The 23,977-nt window shown below is 45.6% G+C and overlaps 1 protein-coding gene across 1 annotated transcript in view; it reads right to left on the bottom strand.

Moving 5' to 3' along the window:
- Positions 1-23,877, bottom strand: part of RAPH1 (Ras association (RalGDS/AF-6) and pleckstrin homology domains 1) — a 293,904-nt gene extending 270,027 nt beyond the window's left edge. Inside the window, exon 1 of the mRNA XM_066999108.1 lies at positions 23,722-23,877. The gene's annotated coding sequence lies outside the window, so the exon portion shown is untranslated. The remainder of the gene's footprint in view (positions 1-23,721) is intronic.
- Positions 23,878-23,977: the final 100 nt, after the last annotated feature.

Genomic DNA, 23,977 nt, shown 5'->3' with positions numbered 1-23,977 from the left:
AAATGTAATGGAAACCCTTGGATATTGTTATTTTATGTCAGATGAGCAGAGCTCTAAACTTACAGCAAGCTTGGCAAAAGCAGGTGCTTTTACACAAACACGAGCCCAAATGGACTCTGTGGACTTCTGCCATCTGAGCAGCTGCCCACATCTGCCTGGAAGCCCAGGAGCACCAGCAGACACACTTCCAGTCCTTCCCCCTAGCAACAGCCTCGAAAACCATTCTTGAGCTTTGAGAGACTGTCATTGATTTTTCCTTAAGATCACAGGTTATTCACAGTTCCTCCTGCAGCCCCTTGCTGGATGCAAAATGCCTGTTTTACTGTTTTATTACATCTTTTTTTCTTTTAAATAAACTGCTGAGAACATTGTCAATGCTTTACTTACAACAACAGCAGGAATAATAGCATAGTAAAGTTCAGCCCTTACAGGATAACACTGAATTGATAAAACATGAAACTATGTATTATCTGATGCATGAATAATGTTGGTAAAAGCTATTATTTTTTAAGGCTCTGCAGATTTAAAAATCAATAAAGTTTTGTAAAACTATACCATTTCAAAACTTCCGTATTTCAGAACACCAGTTTTTGAGAAAAACACCTCTTAGATATTTGACAGAGGGCTGGCACACAAGAGTGCCATGTCACATTGACTTCATCATCTCTCCTTCTATCGCTGAAACAGTTTCTGAACCTAGCAGTGCAGCTGCCTTGCTGAGAACATCCCAAGGCTGTGGCCATGGGCCTGTGGGTGAGTGGCAGAACAAAAGCTCATCCTCTGTCACAAGGAAAAACCAAAGAGCTGTGAGCTGAAGCTGGGGTTGCAAAAGGCATGGGGAAATCTGAAGATGTAACACAACCTCACCCAGAGGCCTCTGTTCAGCAGCTTGTGCTCCACTGAAACACACCCACAGGAGACACACCTGCAGAGACTTGCAGCTCCTGCAGTGGGATTCCCTTCAGTCAGCAGCAATTCACTGCCCTGCTGGCATGAGGGGGCAAGGAGTCGTGCCCAAGGAGCACACCAGGCATCAGTGGGGGCTGCTTGGCTCCTACAGCACTGCCAGCTGTCAATCAGAAACAGGAATAGAAAGACGGCATAACAGAAGGTGCCAATTTTCTCCTAGCTGCCTGACCGAAGCTGAAATTCAATAAAGGAGCATGAGGAAATCTGGAGAGAAGGGGTAAATTCAGCCCTGAATTACTCACTGTAGGGGGAGGGGTGCCTTCCTCCAGCTCAGAGATTTGGCTCACAGATAGACAATAAGAACAGCAGAAGAACTAAGAGCTGCTGCAAGGAAGTGAAATATATCTGTGGAAGCACATCACTGTCTTTACCCACCATTTCATATTTTTCTTTTATCTCATGAGAAGAGATCCATATACATATAAGAAAGATATTCAAGAAGTCAACATCAGAAGAGACTCCAGGGAAGGAAGTCTGTACTCCTCCTGTACTATTAAAAGCAATTTGGTGCATGCATCAAAAAGCCTCTGTCAGGAAAGCCAAATTCTTAAGAAAAACATGGAGAAAATTAAGCTTCTAGCAGTAGCTGATGGTATATCATTAATTAGACAGGAGCTAGTATGGCTTGAGGAACAACTGCAGCATGAAAAGTAAAGCTAATGACAGTACCAGGCTCACAAAAGGGATGCACAGCAGAGCCATGTATATGCTGTCCCCAGACTTCTGAATTCTCACATTGTTCTGATTTTGAAAGGTGTCATATGGCAGCACAGCAGGCTAATGATGTACCATGTTCAGAGGAATTAGTTTAAGGGGCTTTTTTTTTTTCCCCAGCCCAGTGAAAAATAGTAGAAATAGTGAATTTTTGGAACTTAATGGGATCATACTGTTCTTTCCTCACATTGTCAACTACACTTAATTTCCTCCTTCCCATTAACGTGTCTAATGCATATGTCAGGCGGAAGCCTGACACACTAGTGGCAAACAGACTGTTGTACGAAGGCGGCAAAGTGTTAAAACAATTGAGCAAGTGAGTACTAAAGTTTGCTGCTCTGGCCATATGGTACAGTGTTTAATTTCCCGTAGTGAAAGAACGTGGCTGTCATAGAAAAAGATGATGAATAAATTTACTTGGGGCAACTTATTATAATGAAGAATGACTTCTCTGAGGAAGCAAACAGAGGAATTTAAACTCTGATGAGAAGCATATGGGAAGCATTAAGATATAAGCAAGGGTAGCAAGGCTGTGTGCTTTAAAAATGAAAGACATTTAATCGATGCTTGTTGCTGGTGTTGACATATGGAAGTGAGAAATGGGTTTTGATTTGGAAGACAGGAAGAAGGTTAATAACAGTGAAGGTGGTTGTGGAGTGATTGATACTTGGAATAACTAAGGCAGAAAGGGAGAGAGCACTTCATGCAGTTTCAGGCAACATACTCAGGAGAACAATGTAATCCAGCAAATAAAGAACATGAAACGACTGTGGGCAGGTCGCTTGGCTGTAAGGAGAACTGACAGGCCAAAGTAGCAGTGATCAAGTAGTAGCCCACAGACAGCAGGCCAGACCAAGACAGGCAGGAGTGGCCGGGCTGGCTGTGCGAGGGCAGAGCCAAGATGGACTGTTTGTCTGCTCAGCCCGGTGCAGAACTCCTGTGCAGAGAAGGGTGGAAGGAGATGGGGTGGGAAGCAAACAGCAGGGGTGAGGTATGAGGAGTACCCAGTGCTGCTGTCTGTGTGTGTATTTTCCCAGTGTGTATGCAAGGCAAATGAAGGGGAGTGAGTGAGGTTGGAAGGCTTTTCTTGCAGCAGCTCATGCTTTATGGAGGCATTTTCTTTCTCAAAACTGAAAGGCCATGCTCAGCCATGCTGATGGCTGGTTCTTCCCTCTCCACTGCAGCTCTCCCACAGCTCACAGGTGTTGTAGGGCAGTAAACGGCATGAGCGTCCCCAGCCCTGCAGTATGGAGTGACAGCTGGGGGGAAAACAGCCTGACCCTGCCTCCCCCTGCCCCTGCTCCCCAGCAGTCCTGCCAGCCACCTGAACGCAAGGCCCACAGAGGCCTTACACCTCCCCGTGGGCTGTCCAAAATGTCGGTGCCAGGGGATACACGGGTGAAACGAGCCTTAAGGTTCCGTGCTCAAGAACAGGCTCCCTCACATGGTCCAGATCTCTTGCCTCGTTGCTTCCCACAGCCTGGGCTGGTAAGGGCCAGCATCAGGTTCTAAGTACTGCTTTGAAACTCCGTGAGGTCAGACAGGTCCTGATAGCAGCGGCCCCCCAGAGAGCAGCACTGCACAAGCTGCAACACCTGCAAGAGCTTACGGATCGGATCAGGGCATGCCTCCCCCGCGAACACGCACCGCCGATTGCCTGGGGTGTGCAGACCTGCAGAGCGGCTGAGCTGCGGTCGTTATTTTTCTCCCTCCGATGAATTTCTATTAAATCTAGCTTCCCAGAGGTGAAAGGTGAGTTCATGAGCTGCTACATGATTTAGCATTTAATACCAGCTTACTCTGACTTTTTCTCTTACTTTCTCTAGATGACAGTCATTAACTCCAGCACCCAAAATTCATTCTTACTTGTTAAGTGCTGACATTGTGTCCAGATAATAAACAATATATAATATGAACGCAGAGCTAACTATCTCCATACTCAAGATACCTTTTATTTTTCAAGTAGAGAAATGTGCGAGTCTGACCTTCATGGTATGCAAGGTTAAAGAGGGTATTTTAGAATGAAGAGCTATTAAAGACATGAAGTTAAAAGAAAATGCAACATAGGGTTTTACTCTTCAGGGCAATGGTCTGCTTTTTACTAACTGGTCTTCAGTAAGGCATTTAATATGATACCACATAGAAAGATACGGCTTTAACTGGAGAGATCAGACAACTTTAAAGTTGTAAGAGAACTTGCGAGAACTTCTTAAAGGGAATGAGGCAATTGCCTCACTGTAAGGAAGACATTTGTGGTGGGAGGTTGCTTAGTGTCAGCCCTCAACAGCTGGTATTGAAACCAATCTTATTCTGTATCTTCTGTAATTTAATGACCTGGGCACGAAGAGCTGGTGTATGCAAAAGTGATTTAGAGATGCACAAATTTGAAAGGCACTGTCAGTAAAAAAAGACTATCGCTATATCAAGTGGGAAGAACTAGAAAAACAGAAATGGAATAAAGTTAAGTATTGTGAAGTCATGCACTTGGAGACTAGTAACAGAACTCCTACTGTAAGCCTTGGCTTATTACTTGGAAATGACTAAGAAGAAGAAAAAATGAGGTATATTATTTGATCATTGGACAATTATGAGAGAGCAATATAATATGTCCATAAAAAAGGCAAGTAAAATCCTAAGAAGTGCTGCATGAAATATTTCCAAGGGAAATAAGGAAGCAATGATGTCACTGGACAAGGCCTGAGTCTTGGTTTGGAGTACTGACCAAACCTCTTCAAGGCAGAGTTTCAGACTGGACCAAGTCTGAAGAAAAGGGTGGACAAATTGTTGTATATCAAGACATTGTTGTAGGCTTCTCCTTATGGGGAAGAACTGTTTGCATTGAAGAATAAGGACGGCACAATAAAAAATACATCTAAATCAACCAACCAAAAATAGATTTTGAATGGAAATTGGTCTTCCCAAAGAAGTGGATGTCTATCTAGTTTCAAGTGGGGTTTGATCCGATTATGAATCTGTGTATGATGTGGTTGGCAAATGAGCTCATTACAGTCCTCAGTTCATACTCAGATACTTTGGACATGAACAAATGGTAGACCTGCAAGAAAGAAAAAAAATACTGACCATGGCACTGTTTCACAGAGACCTGCTTCATACTAACCTGGCACTCCTGAGGCCACAGACTCTCTAATATGTGGTATGTGCCCCCGAGCCTCCAAGTAGTGTGGAGCTGTGGCCAGTGCAGGCAGCACCGCGGTGAATCTCCATTTGCCTGGCAGTACAGGAAGCAGAGGATAAAAATTAAAAACTCTGAAGTGGACCAGACTGACACCAGCAGCCAGAAAGAGTCCCAGAATAAGGGGATGAGAAAGACGACAAAGAATTATCTGAATTCACTACGTTCTGGCCCCACCAAGCTGAGCAAATGAAAATCTCACTCTGCTAGACAGCTTCCTGAACTGGTTAACCATGCCTGGAGGTCCCTAGAGATGAGAGGAAGTTTTACGCATGTGGCAGCACTACAGCCAGCCCCTGCCCCTACCTCCTTAGGCCAGACCCAAAGGTGAATACAAGGTTTAGCTGAAAGCACAGTGCATTCACGTGCTATGATACACTGCTTCCTCAACAGCAGTAGTGTCATATAGTAGGGCTTTGAAGATTCTCTCCAGACAAAGCCTTCAGACCTCCAAATAAAGCAGACTTCTTTTTTTGGGGGGGGGGGGGGAGGAAGAAACTCACACCCCCCTCCTCCCAACCATCAATCCATCTCAGCCTGGAATTTAATTAAATATTTAATGAGCACAGCAGACAAAGATGAAATATCATGTTTAATTTTGAAATCCTACATTTACTTATTAGACCTTTAAAATACCAATTTGGTTTAAAAAGATAATATTCCTCTAATTTTCTCATAAAGGCCACAGAACTTAATTAATGAGAAAAAATCTCATTTTAAAGAGTCAGGGACAGGTAGTTACAGAGAGAATCGAAATAATTGCACAAAACACACTGTCTCATGAGCCCGCTGAGGGGGAAACTAGGAAACTAGCTCTGTACCAGTCTGCATGCTGACCAGCCAGCCCGCTTCAGTAAGATGCCTGCTTTACCAAGGGATAACTGTTTTCTATTATTCACCAAGACGTTGCTGGGAGAAGGGAGAATGCTTTTATTTCAGCACGCACCACAGAGTTTGAATATCCAACCACGGGATATTCAACCAAGGGAGATGCTGTAACAAGAGGTGGAAGAATGGGGCTAAATCATCAGTTGTTATGAATTGGCACAGCTCCCTTAAAACAAATCGTGCAGCTCTGATAAGCGAAACCAATCCGAGCTCAAGGGCACAATGAGCTATTACCACAGCTAAGGATCTGGCCGAAAATCTTACAAAAGGACAGAGGGAAAGGGGAATGATATACTGCATAGTGAGAGAGCAAACAGAGCTGTGTTTGTGAAAGGGAAGCAGGGAATTAAGTGAGAGGAGGTTAGGGAGAAAATGGGACCGCCCAGCTCCTTGAGCTCTCACTGATGTCAGCACAGCTCTGTCCATCCAGGTCAGCCAAGGACTAAGTCTAGGGAAAGGGCATTCATCTGGGGCGGCCAAGGTTTTGAGGGGTAGTCTTCAGCTCCCAGCAATACAGCTAGAGAAACGTGCATAGTTTTAACTTGAGTCATCCCTGAATAAGGCACAGCTGAAGTTCACGAAAGGTTCAAGAAACTGAAATGGTTGTGCAAATCCAAAAACTGGTTCGAGAATTCACAAGCACAAAGCGACTGCCTACGGAGACCTTGCTTAGCTTTCCTGTGGGTGCATGCAGGAGGTGGTCACTGCTCCATCTGCTCTGAGGGGACCCAGCAAAGCAGGTGGGTGCTGCCACCAAAACAATGCCTCTGACCTGGAGATATGACTTGTAACTCTTTCCAGGAGCACTGTGGCCCTCTCTCTTTGCAGCAGTTTTTTATGCACGTGGTCATATCAGCAGAAAATCAGGGGAGAATAACCTCACAGACCAGTACAGGCTGGCAGCCAGCCACCTGGAAAGCAGCTGTGCAGAAGCAGTAACAAATTGACCGTGAGCCAGCAATGTGCCTTGCAGCAAAGAATGCCAGCAGCATCCCAGGACGCAAGAGGAGGAGAATTGCCAGCGGGTTGACAGAGGTGATCCTTCCTCAGCCCAGGCGGGGCTCCCCCATACCAGACAGACATGGGCACATGGGAGTGAGCCCAGCAAAGGGACACAGATATGGTAATGGGACTGGAGCATCTGCCCCATGAGGAGAGGCTGAGGGAGCTGGGGTTGTTTAGCCTGGAGAAGAAAAGGTTCAGGAGGATTTTATCAGTGTCTTTAAATACTTGATGGGAGAAGTAACGAAGACAGAGCCAGACTCTTCTCAGTGGTGCTCAGTGGCAGAACAAGAGGCAGTGGGCACAAAGGAAATTCATATACAGGAAATTCAATTTGAACAAAGAAAAATTTTTTTCACTGTGACTGAACACTGGAACGGGCTGTCCAGAGAGGTTGTGAGGTCTCCATCCTTGGAGATATTCAAAAGATGATGGGACACAGTCCTGAGCAGCCTGTTCCAGCTGACCCTGCTTTGAGCAGGTGGTGGGACTGGACAATCTCCAGAGATGTTTGCTGACCTCAGCCGCTCTGTGATTCTTTGAAACAGCACTCCCTGAAATCCTGCTTAGCTACTGACAGGTTTGGGTGGTTTGGAGTTGTCATCTAAGTCTAAGAGAAACAGAGTTCCATTGAAATTAATTAGCAAGTGCTCCTTTGTCTGAATAGATCCCAGGTAATTTTTCCACTTCCTCCAGTGTCCTTTTCTGCTCTGTCACCTCAGGCCTCCTGATAATTATATAACAAGTACACTTCAGGATGAAGTGATTATAGACTGGGAGCTGCAATCACACTCTGCACAAATCATATTTTCACCTTTGTATGTGCTGTAGACCTGTGACCTGGTTGCAGCACTGTCATATGCATTGTGTAAGAACAAAACCTCAGTCAGTACCTCTGAAGCCAGCCAGCCAGGCTGCTCTTTATAAAACCAGCAACATACCTGCTTCAGTGTCTACTTGAGGGATCTAATTATATGAATATAGCCAGGCCATGTCTATGGGTGCATAGCTGTGTACTTACTGTTCAAGTAGGAAAACCAGAAAAGCACATTATGTATACACACAAGTGGTTGCCTTGTGTAGGTTAATAGCACTCAGAGCCTACAATCTGGAGTGTCTAGATAAATGTGTACAATTACTTTGTAAAACTGAAAGGGATTCTCTTTATCCATGATGAAATTTGCCTTCAAGAATGCTGAAGCAAGAGATACTTGGCTTAATACCTGTAGGAGTGAATGGTAATAGGACATGGATTCTACTCTGTATCTTCATAGAATCATTCTCTCGGACTTCGAAAAAGCCAAGAGTCACTTGAAAAAAAAGTAATGCATTTCCTAGCACAAAGAGCCAGATTTTATCTTTTGAAGTATGCAGTTTGCCAGGAGGTGAGTGGTCAGGAATTCCTTGCACTTTATAGAAGGAATCAAGCTCAAGTTTACTTTGCATGGAACTTACACAACTACTGAAACTCAGAAATCTGTCATTCTTTTCCCAGACTCATTCCTTTCCTTACTGTTAGAACAACTGTGCGCTTAATTTTCCCCATCTAATCCAGTACCTGCTTCACAAAAAAGAGACTCCGATCACCTTCTGTCCAGAGATACTCAGGAACAGTAAATAAGTAACCTTGTGCCACCACAGCAGAGGCGGCTCGGCAGTATGGCAGCATCCAAACCCATGGGGAACAGGGCTGAATGCAAAGCCCCTCGTAATGTTAACCCTGCAGCATGATGCCTGGTATACAGAGGCTGACAGCTGTACTTGTCCAGGAGGGACGCCCACCAGTCAGTACAGAAACATCAGAGAAGCACGATCCCCAGCACCTTGCCCAGACCTGTATGAGGAGAGAGTGGCAATATGTGGTTAACAACAGAGGACTGTGGGCCAGGATGAGAAAGAGCCAGCTTGGAAATGCATGTGGGGGAAACCTCAACAAAAGGGGAATGTAACCTCACTGCTCTGCAAAATCCTGGGAAACATTAATACTGCGGTATTAATTGTAAGTCACAGGAAATTATTATAGAATCGGTTAAGTACATGGGAGGTCATATTTAAGATGCTGAATGCAGTTTTGGTCACCGCATAAAAGAAGGATATTATGGAAAAGTACCAGAGGGCAACAGGGAGATTCAGACACGCAGCAGTTTTTAGAAAGGTTAGGTAAACTGAATCTGCATTCTTTACCAAAAAAAAAAAAAAAAAAAGGAGAGAGAGAGAGAGATTATAGAACTTATTAAAGTACTGCAGGCAACTTCTGAGAGAGGAAGAAAAAGCTGCTGTAGTCTACTTGAGCTAGGGTGCATGAATGTCATCAGCAAAGGAGCAGACAAACTAAAAGGACTGAGGAGGCACTTCAAGGAATAAATTAGCTGGGAGAGAAACAGAGAGCTGCTAAATAAAAAGTTGAAACAATGTGAGGGCAAGGGAATTATTTAGAGAGGGGAAAAAGTATGGTCTGACAGGATAAGATAACCTTGGGCAGTTCTTTTTAAATAAGAATAAAATATTAATCCAGCTGGGTTTCTGTAAGCAGCATACTGGAGGTAAAGCATGCTTTGCTGCTTAAGGCACCATTGGAGGAGTAGCATTAAATGCTACACAATAATCAGTTGACCAAAAGATGTATCTCTCTCTTGATCATGAGAATAGGATTATACCATCAGCACAAAAAAATCTGAGAGGGCTGGGAAATGCCACAAATTTCCTGTTTTCTCAGTTTCCTATAAATTAGATGGCCCCACAGGACTAGAAGGGATAACAGTTCTCCAAAACCCATGAATATTACCGACTGCTGGAGGAAATCCCCTGGATATCATAGCATGTCAGAAGGTCTGAAACATTGTTTTTTGGGACTGCCTGCTCTCACGCTGTGCTTACAGGCACACCCGTGTGGTAGCACAGGTTTTTTTCGGGAGTCACGTTCCTCTCATCTTCCTGCGGAAGGAGGCACTACGGAGTGTGAGTTCTCACAGGACACTTCGGAAGGAAAATCCTTCCTAGCTCGATCGGACTGATGTTTCTAGGGATGCTCCCTCGTGTTCTTTTGTTTCCTCGCCTAACCACATCTGCCCAGTACCAGATGTGAAAGCCTGTTACAGCCACAGATGATGTCAAACCGAGCTTTTCCCAGCAAGATAACTGCCCTAGGCTCAGTGCAGCCACGGGATGGAATGTGGGAAGGGCCCCACCAGCACCTGAGTCAGGCACCTTTAGGTCTGGTCGAAGCTGTCCTTGTTGGACTCTCCAGCTGTGGGGCAGGCAAGGCAGGCAGCTGGCTGAGGGAGGCGCAGAGCAGCCGGGGCTGCTTTCCTCGGAGCCCAGCTGCCAGCTAAGCAGGGACCAGCACGGTGCCGCCTTTGGCCCAGCAGGCAAAGGAGCTCTCTCCTCTTCTCCCTCAATTCACAGCAGGTCTCTTGTGGCTCTCAGGCACTTCATAAGCAGCTCTTGAGACAAGAGAAGCTGGCCACCCCTCTCTGAGACCCCCTTTTCTGGTGGCACTGGCTAGAGAGGTTCCCTTGTGCTTATCTGAGGGCTGCCAACAGAGTGCAGGAAGGGAGTCTCAGCTAGAGACAGGTAACGCAAAGCAAAGGACTCTACTAAATTCATGACACAGCAGTGGCTTTATGGCATTAGAAGGAAAGGGAGCAGAAATGTGCTCTCTAACAGCAGTGCTGGAGCGAGTCATAATCAAACTGGGAACCGCTGAACTTCTCCTATTGTTCCCCCAGGTCTTATATACCTTGACACGTGCAAATACACTGCGTGCTCTCCCAGCCACTAATCATGCTGCTGTGAAATCCCCCGTAACGAGGAAAGGCCAGTTTTACAATGACACTATCAAACATGGTGGGAGCCTCCGCAGAAAGGGCAAAGTGAGGGGGAATAGTTATTTACATCACCATGGATAAAGAGCCTCGTGAGACCTATTTCAGTGGCTCGATCTGTGATACTGAAACAAGTAGGAGCCAACAAGCCGCGGGAGCTGCGGAGCTGCTTGGGCAGCCTTCATTTTTTATGCAGATCTTGGAATTTGTCGCCACTTCACAAAAAACATAACTAAATAAAATGGCTGGGAGGCAAACAGATTTGAGTTTAAACAACATGAATTTAAAATACGAATAACCATCTTGGTAGATTAATCAATCCAAATGTTGGGGTTGTTGTTTGGGGAATTTTTTTTCTCCTCTGCAGCTGTATCTTGCTAAGTAACACATTTCTATTTCAAGGCTGTTAATACCGGAGCAGCTGCAACACTCTCTGGGAATTTTTAAAAATCATGATGAAATTAAAGGCAGAGACATAAAAACAAATCCTTCACAGCTACCCTGGCTGATGGCATTATAACAGTAACAGTCATTTTCAGTACATCATTTTCTTGGCAAATGCTACTTTTAGTCAGTGCAAGTCATAACACTGTATGTGTCTTAATGCATTTTCCTCTTTGCCACCTAAAGATAATCATCAAATATGAAGAAATTGAGCTTCATGGTCTCTCTTCGAGGGGGAGAATGTACTTTACCTCTTTCTTTTTTCCTTTCTTTTTTACAAAGACATGGAGCAACTGACTCACCAAGCTGTCAGTTATACCAGGTTTGGTTTATTTTTTTAAAGAGGTCTGGGTTTCTAAACTGTGTGCACTTAATTGCATGGAAACAAGAGCTGTGATTACAAGCACAAATTTGTATTTGCATATACGATGATGAAACTGGCCAGTTTTGTTTAGTAACTTGATTGTAGGAGCTGGGAACGTGATTCTGAGCTCCTAACATTTCACTCAAGTACAGTTTTTTGAAAATAAAAATAAAAATCAGATGCTGAGTTACCCGCCCACAGGTACCTAAGAAGCACAACAGAGGCTAGGAATGGAGCACATGCCATTGCCCTGTGTCTTCTGTATCAGGAAAATAAACCATCTTTTTTTTTGAAGCCTATTCAACCACAGAGCTGTAGGATCGATTGCTTTCAACGTTTGTTTGAGACGAAGAGCTAGGAATCCAAACTTTCACATCACATCAATGCTGTTCAGAGAAAAGAGATGAAAGAACAAGCAAATCCTTTCTCCACTGAAAAAGAGTTGCCTCCAAACCACCTTTCTTCTAGGCTGTCAAAAGCCTCAACAGTCTCCAAATCACCTGTAAAACCTGAAGCTCTTCCCTCTTTAGCATTTGGCAGGCATTTACACATGGAAATAGAGCCACTACCACTGGGAAGCACCATATGCCTAAGACCCAAAATACATTAGCCATTTAGAGCTCAATTTGTAAAACCACCTTTTACACTTCAATACTTCAAAACTTCGATAGATGTAAACCAAATACAGGTCTGTCTTACTTATTAAGTACAGACACTTGAAAAGGCAGCCAACAATTAGCCCCCCTTGAGTACAACAAAAGCCCTGAAACTGCAACACACAGCAGGAAGAAGGCAAAAGAAGTCAGAATTACTCCAGCATCCTAGAGAAACTGTGCCAGTCAGGTAAAAAGGCTCTGTGACCCTGGAGGGGGCACTCTGCAGACTAGAAAAAAGAACAAAAAATGCAAATAGTCCATTACTCCTCCCTTCTGAGACCTTCCCTTTGAGCTGGGGGAAAATGTCATTTCTTTCTCTAATGCTAGCAAAGACCACAATTGTGGAAGCAATCCACATCAACCAGGGAGCTGCAGGAGTTTCACAACACTCCTCCAACGTCCACACGAGATGCCAGTGGGTTGGGGAGATCATGAAGCCTCAGCCATGGGAAAAAAGGTTATGGGATTCTGGGCAAACACCAGAGCGATCCTGACCCAAGGCTTGCCTTTATCTTACTACCTTGCGCTGGAAAATATATCTGAGAGGAGTAAGGTAGATGTCCTTCCCTCCTAGTCTTCTGGGCTAACCAAGAGGAAGAGGTTAGAGAGAGTATGCTCTTTGCTCACTACAAGAAGGCAGGAGCTGAGAGCTGAAAGCAAGGGACTCTTGCAAAAGTGAACAGGAGGAAGAAGGCTCCTGTTCACAGAAGGTATCACAGAAGTGAAAGGGAAGGGAATCCTTGATATGATCAGGAGCACAGAAGATACTGGTATCTCCCTGTCCATCAGGTGGGATCAAGTGTGCGTGTCTGAGGCAGGAGAGCACGATGCAGAAAACCGTCTCCAGGCCCTGTGCTTTTCTGGCAGGCTTTAGGCAGGTGGTCGTTCCCTTGTCCAAAGGAGGCAAGCTGTTCTTTGGTGTGATCCTGTAGAAGGCTGAGTCATGCCAGGGCTCAGTACCCGTCTGTCATCACGAGGGCACTGCCCCAGCCAGTTTCAAGGGTCTTTTTCATTTTTCGTTGTCTTTTGTGTTTCTTTCTTTCTTTTCTTTCTTTGGCAGAATGAGTTTCAGTTATTTCCCCATGAATGGTTTCCAGCTTTTTGCCTTCTAAGGCTGATGACAAAGGAGAGAGTGTGCTGACAAAAAACAGTCCTATCAAAGCACGATAAGGTTCTTGCTGTCTGCCTTTATCATAGATCTAAGCAGTGTCAGGCACCTAAGATTTAAGCAAGTGGCAAAGCTAAAAATAGATGGAACAAATGCGCTTCTTGTTTTGACTTTTAGGAATTATTTATTACAGATGAAATCTGCACTGTATTCAATACACACAGGGAAAGAGAGGGGGGATTCTGGGAGACTTGGATGCATTCAGCTCTCTCCTTGCAAGTGCAGCACAGCTGAGACACGAACCCTGGCCTTAGGAAGGCACACACCTACCTGCAGCTCCTCCCTGACCCAGAAGGGCCCCCGACTCTGTTCTTGGATCCAATGGGTCAATTCCTGCATTTGCAAAAAGTCTCACTGATTTCACTGCCAGGGCAGACCCTGCTGCAGGACTCAAATCCCTGTGGGTGTCCTGTTGAAGTCCAGACAGGAATAGTATCCAAAGACCCTTATCTATGTTTGGAGTAAGGGCTTGTTCCCCTGTCCAGGAGCGCTCAGAAGGACAAACAGCCAGCCTGCCTCCCAGCCCACATCATACAAGTGGTGAAATCCCCTGCCGAGAAGAGGATCAACCACAGACCAAGCAGACTGGTACCTACTGATACTCCAGAGCCCTGGAAAGCTGTGCTTACAGCTCACACCACATCACTCTGCTTGCACTGCACAAAGAGCAAGACTGCTTTAAGGACTGCTGGTGCCACGGATAAGAACAGTGCGTCATTCAAAACCAGTTTCAGCTTTCTGGTTCACCTTCTTTGTATCACCGAGTCCTTCCACTTCCTACTACCTCGCACACCTGTCTCCCTCTCTCATCATTACTCCTGGTCTTGCACGCCCACCTCCCGCATCCCCCTGCCAATCCCCTTCTTCTCAGAAGATGACTTGGACGCAGCCCGCAGCGAACACCAGGCCTGCAGCATTCGCTGGCTGCTGGAGCACAAGGCTCTCGATGAGCTGGTAGTGGCACGTTTGGGAGGAGGCAGACACGCTCTCAGTCCTCAACAGACGCTGAAAAAATTGGACTAAAGAAACAATGAGTGCATCCCTCATTTGGTATTTCTTGGGCCTGGATATTAGCATCACTGATGGGATTATGTTATGGTTTCTTTTCCACACTATGCCCAGTTACACTGTGCAGTTCATTACCACTCATTACTGGTGGAGGCCAAAAATAGAAACGGATTAATGATTGGATGCTTTCATGGCAGGTACACCCACCAGTGGTTTCAAACACAATGACTTACACACTTATGAGGTCCCTAGCCTATTAATTGCTGAAAAAGTATAGCAGGGAAGGAGTACTCCTCGCTTTCTCCTTTTCCTATAGTTCTTCCCCGCACATCTGCGACTGGTCAGTATGAGAAACAGGCTGCAGAGCTGGAGGGATCTTTGATCTAACCCAGCTAGGTCATTACCACGGTCTAAAGGACTGAAAACTCCTGCGGTTCCCTTATTCACTCTTGACCCCTGTGCATATCTGTAAATGCTGCCTGGTCTCTGCTACCCAGCTACTGACCTCATCCTTTGCTTATTACTGGAGGAGTAATCTTTCTTTGATTAATCATCCTCTGTATTAATATCAAACAGCCTACGGCTTTCTCAAGCAGATTACTGTTTCTGTCAACTGATTCCCTCCCCTTCCCCTCAGATAGAGAAAATGGATAAATGATGACTGTCAGTCCAAGGCGAATAAAACAGATGCATTTTAAATATAGCTTGGGGAAAAAAAAAAAGAAAAAAAAAAGAAACCCTAGCAGTGAGATAGCTTTTGATATGAACTTGAAATGACTTGTGAAATACAAGATCAAGAGTCTTAAAGGCTGAGACCTGTATTTTGGGTTTCTACAAAGTTGAGTAAGAAAATTGCGAACATTTTTTGTTGTTCACTTAAATCAGCTTCAAAAATGGAGCTCAATTTTCTTGAAGAATAAGGAAAAATGTGATAGAGATTTTTAACCTTTTTTTGATTTTCAAGGTGGAGGGAAGATGTCTTTTTAAAAAGCAATTAAAACTGTATTTCCAAAGAACTTGCCAGTGTAGGCTAGGTAAAATATGATCTCTTTGTAATTACCGAGTTCTTTTTGCTCAAAAGATCTCCAAAGAGTTTAACTGTCCAGAATGAACTGCCATAAGAAAGACAGCCAGGTGTTGTTATCATGCCTCGCTGTCAGTTAAACTAAGGTCAGATTAGGCTTTCAGTCATCCTGATTACTTGAATGAGTCAGGCAGCAGCGTCGTTGGACCTGCTCAGGAAAGAGCCCGGATTGGGGCAGTGACAGAATGAGTAACAGAGCGCAGGAGTCATCCTAAGTCCTGCTCCGTTACCCTAACACTTCACTTCCTCCAGTAAAGCTCCAGACATTTCTTCTGCTACCATGGCATCTCACACAAACTAGGGGAATGCAGTTTGCTGAAGAGGGTTTGTTATTTTTTTTTCCCTCTGACAAGTTTTCTAGCGAGATTAATAAATAGAATTTGAAAGTTTTTTAATATTCTCCCCTACAGCTGTGTGAATGGCACTGAGCAAGCTGTTATCTGCTGGATTTGCAAGAACATGAGCTAATTTCTGAGCTCCTAAAATACCATCTGATTTCTCTCACAGATCAAGAGACAACTGTCTGCAGACAAATTTCAGCTGAATTATTTTGGAAGTTTATAGAAAAAAAAAAGAAAAAAAGTCCCTAACATATTTGGGCTGGGGGAAAACGGGTTTTTTGCTTTCAAAGAACAACGCACAGACAAAACAAATTTCCAATGCAGGGAGTGGGCATTTAAGTTGGGGGCCACCCAGCTGGAAAGCAGTTTTGCAGGAAAGGACCTCAGGGTCCTGGCGGACACCAAGGTGACCAGGAGACAGCAATGTGCCCTTGCTGCAAAGGTCAAGGCAGAAAATCCTTCCCCTCTACCTATCAGTGGTAAGGCGACACCTGCAGCACTGTGTCCAGTTCTGGGCTCCCCAATGCAAGACTGACATGGACTTACTGGAGAGTCCAAAGAAGGGCCACAGAAGTGCCAGTGGGACTGAAGCATCTCTGATATGAAGAAAGGCTGAGAGAGCTGGGACTATTTAGCCCACAGAAGACTATCAGAGGGTATATCATCAAGGTATATAAGTATCTGAAGGAAGGATGCAAAGAAGATGGAGCCAGACTCTTTTCAGTGACAGGACAAGAGGCACTGGGCACAAACTGGAACACAGGAGGCTCTGTCTGAAATCAGAAAACACTTTTTTACTGTGACTGAGCACTGGCACAGGTCGTGCAGAGAGGCTGTGGAGTCTCCATCCCAGCAGATACTCACAAGCTGCCTGGAGATGGTCCTGGACAACCTGTTCCAGGTGACTGTGCTTGGGCAGGGGGGTTGGACGAGGTGACCTCCAGGGGTCCCTTCCAACCTCAGCCATTCTGTGATTTGCAGCTGCTCCCAGGCACCTCAGATAACAGGCCAGGTGCAGCCTAAGCACAGCTGAGGTTTGGTACAACCTTCCCTTTCTAGCCATACAACCGACACCTTGCGGCATCAGTGTCAGCGATAAAAGAGCTTTCTCCATGCTGTGAAAGGATGTGCTGGCTCACACAACGACCAGATAAAAGATCTATAAAACCAGTTCCAGGATGTCAGAATAGATGCTCACCACTGTCGTTTCTTCAACATACATGCTATAAATCCATGGTTCTCCCATTGGAAGAACATTTTAAGAGAGACAGTCTCTGGTCTGGGTGTGAAACAGAAAGCTGGTAGCACACCGAGACCTCCAGCCTACTTCTAATGGTGCCCTTCCATGCAACACACTTTGAAACCTTACTTTCTGACGTATAACATGTTCCCACAGCACTGTATAAGCATTATCCATGGTGCTCATGGAGCCGTGCACCTGATCTCTGTGAAACTGACGGGACATTTGCCACTGGCTTTGACAGAAGCACAAACAGATCCAAGTTTATTGCTATTCCATGTTCTTCAAGTTCACAGCTGTCCTGTGCTGCCTTCTGTGCCCTGTGCAGAGATCAAAAGACACAGGGAGGTTTGTATATGCACTCAGTTGTTTGACAGCACGTACAGCTTTGCCCACTAGATCTTTTAAGTAACCCAAATGTGTTACTTACCTCAAATGTGACCTCTTGTTATTTGAATAACTCAGGAATTCATGTCAGAAATCTCTTTGATATGGTTCAGGGTCTGTAAACACCCTGAAACCTTTCACAGAGAAGTCTCATACCATTTCTTTTCTTTTTGAAGAGGTTATACAACAGAAAATAATTATAAGGAACCCATTGTGGTCCCTCAGAGTCGGTCTCAATAACCAAGTTGCTGGGTTTGAAAAGCGAGAGTTCACTGAAGTAGCAACAATGCAGATTGTATCTGTCTCAAGTCTTCACGGGAGCTTATTTTGATTTCTGAGACTGCCTTGCTTACAGCTTTGTACAGAATTAGCAAGTTGCTGATTGAGTTTTAAGCTCTGTCCCCAGATGCACACAGCCACAGGCAGCTCCCGGGGCTTCTGCGTTGTCTGGGAGTCGGTGGAAGCTGCTGGCACAGAACAGGGAGCAGAATTTTGGCCTCTGGCCAGTGCACAACTGTGAATGGTTCAAACCACTGTACAAACAAAAAGGACCTAGTCCCATCCAACAGCACCTTCAGAAGTGCATTATCATGCTAATATCCCAACATGGCTGGTATAAAAAGCAAACAAACAGCAGAGGAAAACCCAGCTGTGAAACAGAGCGGTGGTCTTGAATGAACGTCTCCCTGTTTCTCCCTCCTCAAGTGTAAGCACAGGAACACTAGCATCAAGGACAGTACAAGCAATTTGAGTAAAGAAGCAAGGAGAGGTGAGACTTTTTTTGAGGTTTAGGGTATGGCTAGGAATCCCATGAGGAATGCATTTTTTGAGGAAAGACTGTCCTCTGCCTTGAAAGGCCCAAGGTGCTGGGATCATGTGGATCAAGTGTTCACAGGCACCGACATTCCTGTGGGTGCTTCCAAGTGAGCCACACTGCCAGAGGCTCACCCAGAGCTGGCTGCAGCACCAGCATTACAAGCATTTCAGCCAACCAGAAGGATGCGTGGCAGCCAAAACACTCTACCAGAACTCCCCTCGCCTGCACCACTTCTCTTGCATGCACACCAGGCCAGCAGAGGAGTGGGATAGGAGAAGAGAGGTTTGCCTGTGTGTGTCTTGTGATGGAGATCAGAGAATATGCTATAGATGTGAGCTCCTGATAGATGAAATCTCATCTGTAATTTTTCTCTCCTCCTCCTCTAAAAGACCGCCAGGGAATGAAACAAAATCATTTCAGCGGAAGCTGGGTATCTAATTCCCTTATACTAGTCTCGATAACAAAATAGCCTGAGCAGCTTTTTGCAAACAACATGAAAACGCTTTTATTTGCCACATGCACTGAAGCATGATCTACAGGTCAAACACACAGCAGTTACCATCGTCTGCTACAACTGAGGCGCAGAGGTAGGCAGGAGGTTTTCTAAATAGGCTCACAGTTCCTCTGAATTAAATGTAGGCTATAAGTCCTTATTTAGATGCACATACAACTGGCCTAATTTTGAAATACATGAGGGTTCTTCCTATGACTTCAGTGAAAAAGCTGGTGGTATTCAGCAACCTTGAAATTTAGGCCAACAGCTTACTTTGTGTTTGACCTTAACAGCCTAAATATTTCAGTGCTTACTGCTCTGGGACTTCAGAGGATGTAACTGTTTAACTAGTTTTGAGGAACTTGTACTGGAACCGTAATTTCAGGTACCGGTTTGACCCTGTATCTTGCAGACAATCTAAGGAGAAGACATAGCTAGCAACTCACTTCTCCTCCTGATGCTGTTGAAAATTAAAGATGAACAAAACTACAGGTTTGTTTTGAATCAGCACTTCTTATGGTTTACAAATAACGTGGCTAAAACCTGCAGCCCACATCAAGGCTGTGTTCAGGTCTGGCAGAGTAAAACTGGATATGCATTTGTCAACTGCAAAACTGTACAGGCAAGCGAGCGGCGTGACTCTGTGCGGTTATGTGCAGTGTACTGTCACCTCACTTACGGGTGAAATTGGGTCTGGATGAACCAGGCACCTCCCTGCACTAGGTGTGAGTACCACAAACCCCTCAAATACACCCTGCCAGATCTATGGTAGGGCCCAGGAGCGGCAGAGGCTCTGCAAAGACTGTGTAGTCCTGTGCATGGGGCACTAAACTGACTCTCTGGAGACCTTGGTTCCTTTCTTAGAAATGTTATTCATGCGCTGTGTGACCTTTGAAGCATCCCTTTGCTCCTCTGCACTTCTACTTCCCCCCTAGGCCTGCTTGCTCTCATTGCAAACTCTTCAGAGCAGTGAATTTCACCTTTTTTTAATCCTTCAGTTTCATGCTGGGGTGATGAAATACAAAAAAACTAATAGCAACTGAGGAAAACTAAATACTACAAATTCATGTTGAGCTTGTGGATGTTACAATTTTGTCCACAAGGACGAGATGTAGCAAGGTATTCTTGCAATTAACTGTTTATGCTATGCCAGGAAAACGTGTCAGGTCTTTGGCTGAATTGCTGTATGCATGATGAAGAATAAAAACAAACACAAAAAAAAATCAAATTTCACACTGCAGACCCTGATCCCTCTCAAAGTTGGTCTGTCTTCCTTGTTTTAGCCTCCCACCGGCACCAAATAAAGTATCTGCTTACCAAAGAAAACCTTGACTTCTTGAAGAACCAACACATGAAAAACAAAATCAAGAGTTTCATTGGCTAGCTTTCTATTTTTCATTGAAACACCTCCAAGAGTCCTGGAACAGCGCTACCCATTAGTTGTGTGTTTCAGGGCTGCCTGCACATGTCTGAGAGAGGCAGACAGAGCGCTTGTTGCCCCTCAGGGGAGCGGTGGGGTCCTTCTGTGCCTGAGGATGAGGAGGACAGGCCAGACAGGAGTGAGGAGCCCGGTGCCCGGCTGCCACACGTCCCCTCCAGATGTCAGCACAGGACTGCGCAGCTCCCACCGCAGCCCGCTGGGACACAGCTCACAGTGGCCCTCCTCTACGGTACCGCACGGAAGGTCAGGCGTCTCCGCTTCCCTCTCTGCTAGATTTGTTTTTCTAATTTCTTTTTACTTGAAGGTTTACCAGCTGCTTTATTACCAGGCTGAGCTTTCCTTGCAGTCTCTCCCTCTCTCCTCCTCCTTCCCCTTTTTTGTTCCTCGAGACAATCACTGTCTCTGGTCCCAGCTGCCACTGCTGATTTTTCATTACAGTTTAATTTAAAACTGGGATTGGAATGGAAATGTCTTTTTGCCATTTGGGGTTTGCAAGGCCTGTGGTTTTATTGCCAAAGGCACAAATGCTAGTTACTACTGTTTTTCCAGAGTACAAGTGTAAGGGGCCTGCCAAAGGGGGGGCAAAAGGGTCGGGAGGCTTGTGGGAAGCAGTAGGGGGGGAAATAAATCCACCTCACAGAGAGAAAATAACCCAATTCGTTGCTTATGCATTTATGCTGGTACATGTGCTGGTGTGTTAGAAGGAGGTGGGGTTGCAACATGTCCCTGGGCTTGGGGTCTGTGCAGTGCACTCACGAAGCAGATGCAAAAACAGACCAAAGCTCCGCTCGCTTCCTTGGGGGAAAGAAAACAAAAAACAGGCTAACTACTTTTCTTTTAAAGCTCCCTGGCTCTCTTGCTTTACATAGCAAGCAGAGTGTTACATAGCACCCTGCTCAGTAACAGCACTTGGAGGGAAAACAAAACTGGAATAAAGAAGATGTGTGAGAAGAGAAGGAGACCAGTTAGTCACTGCCTTCAGTTCTCCTTTCCTCATCCACACCAGGGAGCAGGAGGCTGCAGACATCACCACGAGCCCTCCCAGGAGTTAAACAGCAAGCCCTCCTATATCAGTGTCCTCCAGCATGTCCCCAGCTGGCAGAGCCTCTGCTGCTCCTTCTGGTTTGCTTTACCCAGCCTCCTCCCTTCATCTGTAAGGAAATGATCAGAGAGGAGAAAGAAGACGCACTGTTTCCAAGTTCAAAATTAACTTAAAGTGGGTGGAAATTTAATCCTTTCTCTCCAGAGATAAATGGAGGAGGAGGCTGTGGACAGTTGCAGTCTTCAATTGAAACATTTAGTAGCAGCACAGGAAGCTACTGTTTCTACCATGACAGATTACAGACGAGAGTGCCTAATCTCTGATCTGCTACACTAAAAAACAATTATTGTCTTCCCTCCCAGGGAGAGCCTTATCTTTTCCTGGCTACATAATTTCAGATGTCAGCCGGAATTTCTGCATTATCTCGGTGGATCACGCTGACTCTTCACGTATCCTACATTTCAACCTCCTCCCCTGTTGGCCTTGGGCTGCTCTGGATCTGGAGTTTGTCTGGTATCAATACCACACTTCGTTGCCCGTCTACCAGTGCAAGAGCACGTGGTGCTCTGCAGAGACAAACACAGAGCCTGTTCTCCTCCAGCATTTTTCATATCTAACCCTGTGACTGAACAGTCGAGTATTACACACAAGCACTGATGGCACATCCGATGGGACAGCGCAGGTCTGGCCACGTGCAACTCAGCCTGCTTTCCTCCCAGCTCTCCAGACCTCTGAAGATACTTGAGATTTCCGTCCAAAATGCTGATCCTTCTCCCACATCCAGTCAAAGTAAGCTGTTTCTACACCCTCGGCAGTGCTGAGTGCTCCCCCTAGCCCCAGCTCCCCTCTCCCCTTACTTTTGGCTGCAATTTATACCATCCTAGAGATGAGGTTATGCTGGAAGAGCAGCAGATGCTGTATACCCATCAGCTTGCTCAGATGATGACCATGCTTGCTGTGATGTTAGACGAGCTGAGGGGGTACGTTGGGCAGGGCTGTGTGGAGGCTGGTAGGGGAGGACAAATACACTGACTTTGACAATAGAAGGAACTGATCAAGGCTCTTGAGAAAGCAAGAGGCACGACCAGAATTAACGGGAAAAGATTTTAGCTCTGAAGAGAGCTCAGACAAAAAACTCGATACACAAAGATGAACCAAGATGCAATAAAAAATGTTGAAAGACATTGTGCCCAGCCCCTGACCCACTCTCAAAGATTTTGCAGTCAGGTTCAGAAGGAAAGAATAGTTTCCAGAAGCACTGCAAATGAAGAGGTACCAGGATTTGGCAGGAGCACAAAAGTGATAAAGGCAGAACAGGGAAATGCTGAAGACTGAATGTCATCTTCTTCCATTTAGGATGCACAGATTTCTCTCTCCACTGGCTGTGATCATCCAGGAAACATTATTTTTGGTTAGTGATCTTCCTGTATCCTTGTCACACAGCAAATTTTATTTTCAACATCTGTTTTCTCTGCTGCCTCTTTGTTTCCAAGTTGGACCCATGTGCCATGGGACAGTGACAGAAGGCTAACAACACGAGTTATTTAGCCTTGGTGATGCCCTATACCCATACAGACATTCTTGGACTAAGATTTGGCTACTGTCCATTGGAAAACTCAAAAAAAACCAAGCCCCAAACCAACCAACCAACCAACCAAAAAGAACAACTTCCTATAGCTGTTCTTCCCCTCTGTAAAAACGAGTGAGTTCTGCAAAGACAGAACAAATCAGTTAGAGAGGCTTGAATTAATTGCAATGGTTGGCCAAAGGTACACTGGCCAAGGGGTTTACTGTGGAAAGGAAACTCTCTCATCAGCCAATTCAAAGATGAAGAGAAATGTGCAGACAGGTTCAATGCTTCTGAGGAGCAGCCATGTCTGTGAGGGAGGGAAGTATCTCAGGCACATTGGAAGGAATCATCTATTCCCAGGAAGCGTGTTTGGGGGAATACTGAAGCCTACCCTAACCTTGAGAATCCCCAAAAGCACATAAGCACGTCCACCAGGAGGAGCCTTCCCAGGGCTCACCTGGTGACACCGAGCTCAAGGTTGAAGCTCGCATTGCTCATCTGCGGCTCCCCATCCCGCCAGAGCTGGCAGTACCAGAACTGCTGCCCACGCACTGCAGTGGGAGGCTTCACTTGGTTGCTCACACACTATTTGCATTTTGCAGGGCTGTGGGATGCATCCTGTGAGACTGCTCCCACTGTGCTAGGTTGGGGGCCTGCTCCCTGCCCGTGTCTGCTCCTCAGGGCGTCACCTCACGGTCTTTCCAGTCAACTGCAGCACTGAGTGCTCTGGGCTGCTTCAGCGACCTGGCCCTCCCCCTGCCACAGGAGAAACCTGCTTCTCCTCCAGTCCCAGGGCAGTTCACATGGTGTGAACAGACTGCCACATCTGGCATGCTAACACAGCCCCACAACTCTCAGAATTCAGCTTTTCCCCAACTGCAAACACGCTGCTGTTCCCTCAGCCTCAGCTTCTGAAACCTTTCATCCTTTCCATGCTCACTGAAGTCACTGCGTTACTTTGCCAGGAGGCATGACAAACATGCCTGTCGGTGCGCACCCCTTGCACAGGGCAGCCAGATACAGGGAACCAAAGCCACATCTTCCTACATCACCTGCTGACACAATTTCACACTCACCTTCCGGGCTGTAGCTGTGACTTTTATGGAGGACTGTCTCACAGGGTTCTCCAGATTGGCCTGTTGTCACAGCATCACTTACCCCTCACAACTTCTCTCTCTCTCCTTCGGTTTGTCTCCCCTTGACAGAGATGTAGGCTGCTCTTAACTGCCCAGACCTTCATTACTTAGTTCTGGGGAAACCATAAAGGAACAGATAAATTTCCAAGGCCAGCTTAGACTGAAACATAGGATGACTCAATAAAATAACATCTCC

The sequence above is a fragment of the Anser cygnoides genome, chromosome 6 (assembly GCF_040182565.1).
Source record: "Anser cygnoides isolate HZ-2024a breed goose chromosome 6, Taihu_goose_T2T_genome, whole genome shotgun sequence".
NCBI lineage: Eukaryota > Metazoa > Chordata > Aves > Anseriformes > Anatidae > Anser > Anser cygnoides.
The sequence above is the reverse complement of the archived record's forward strand: the minus strand, read 5'-3'. Positions and strand labels throughout refer to the sequence as shown.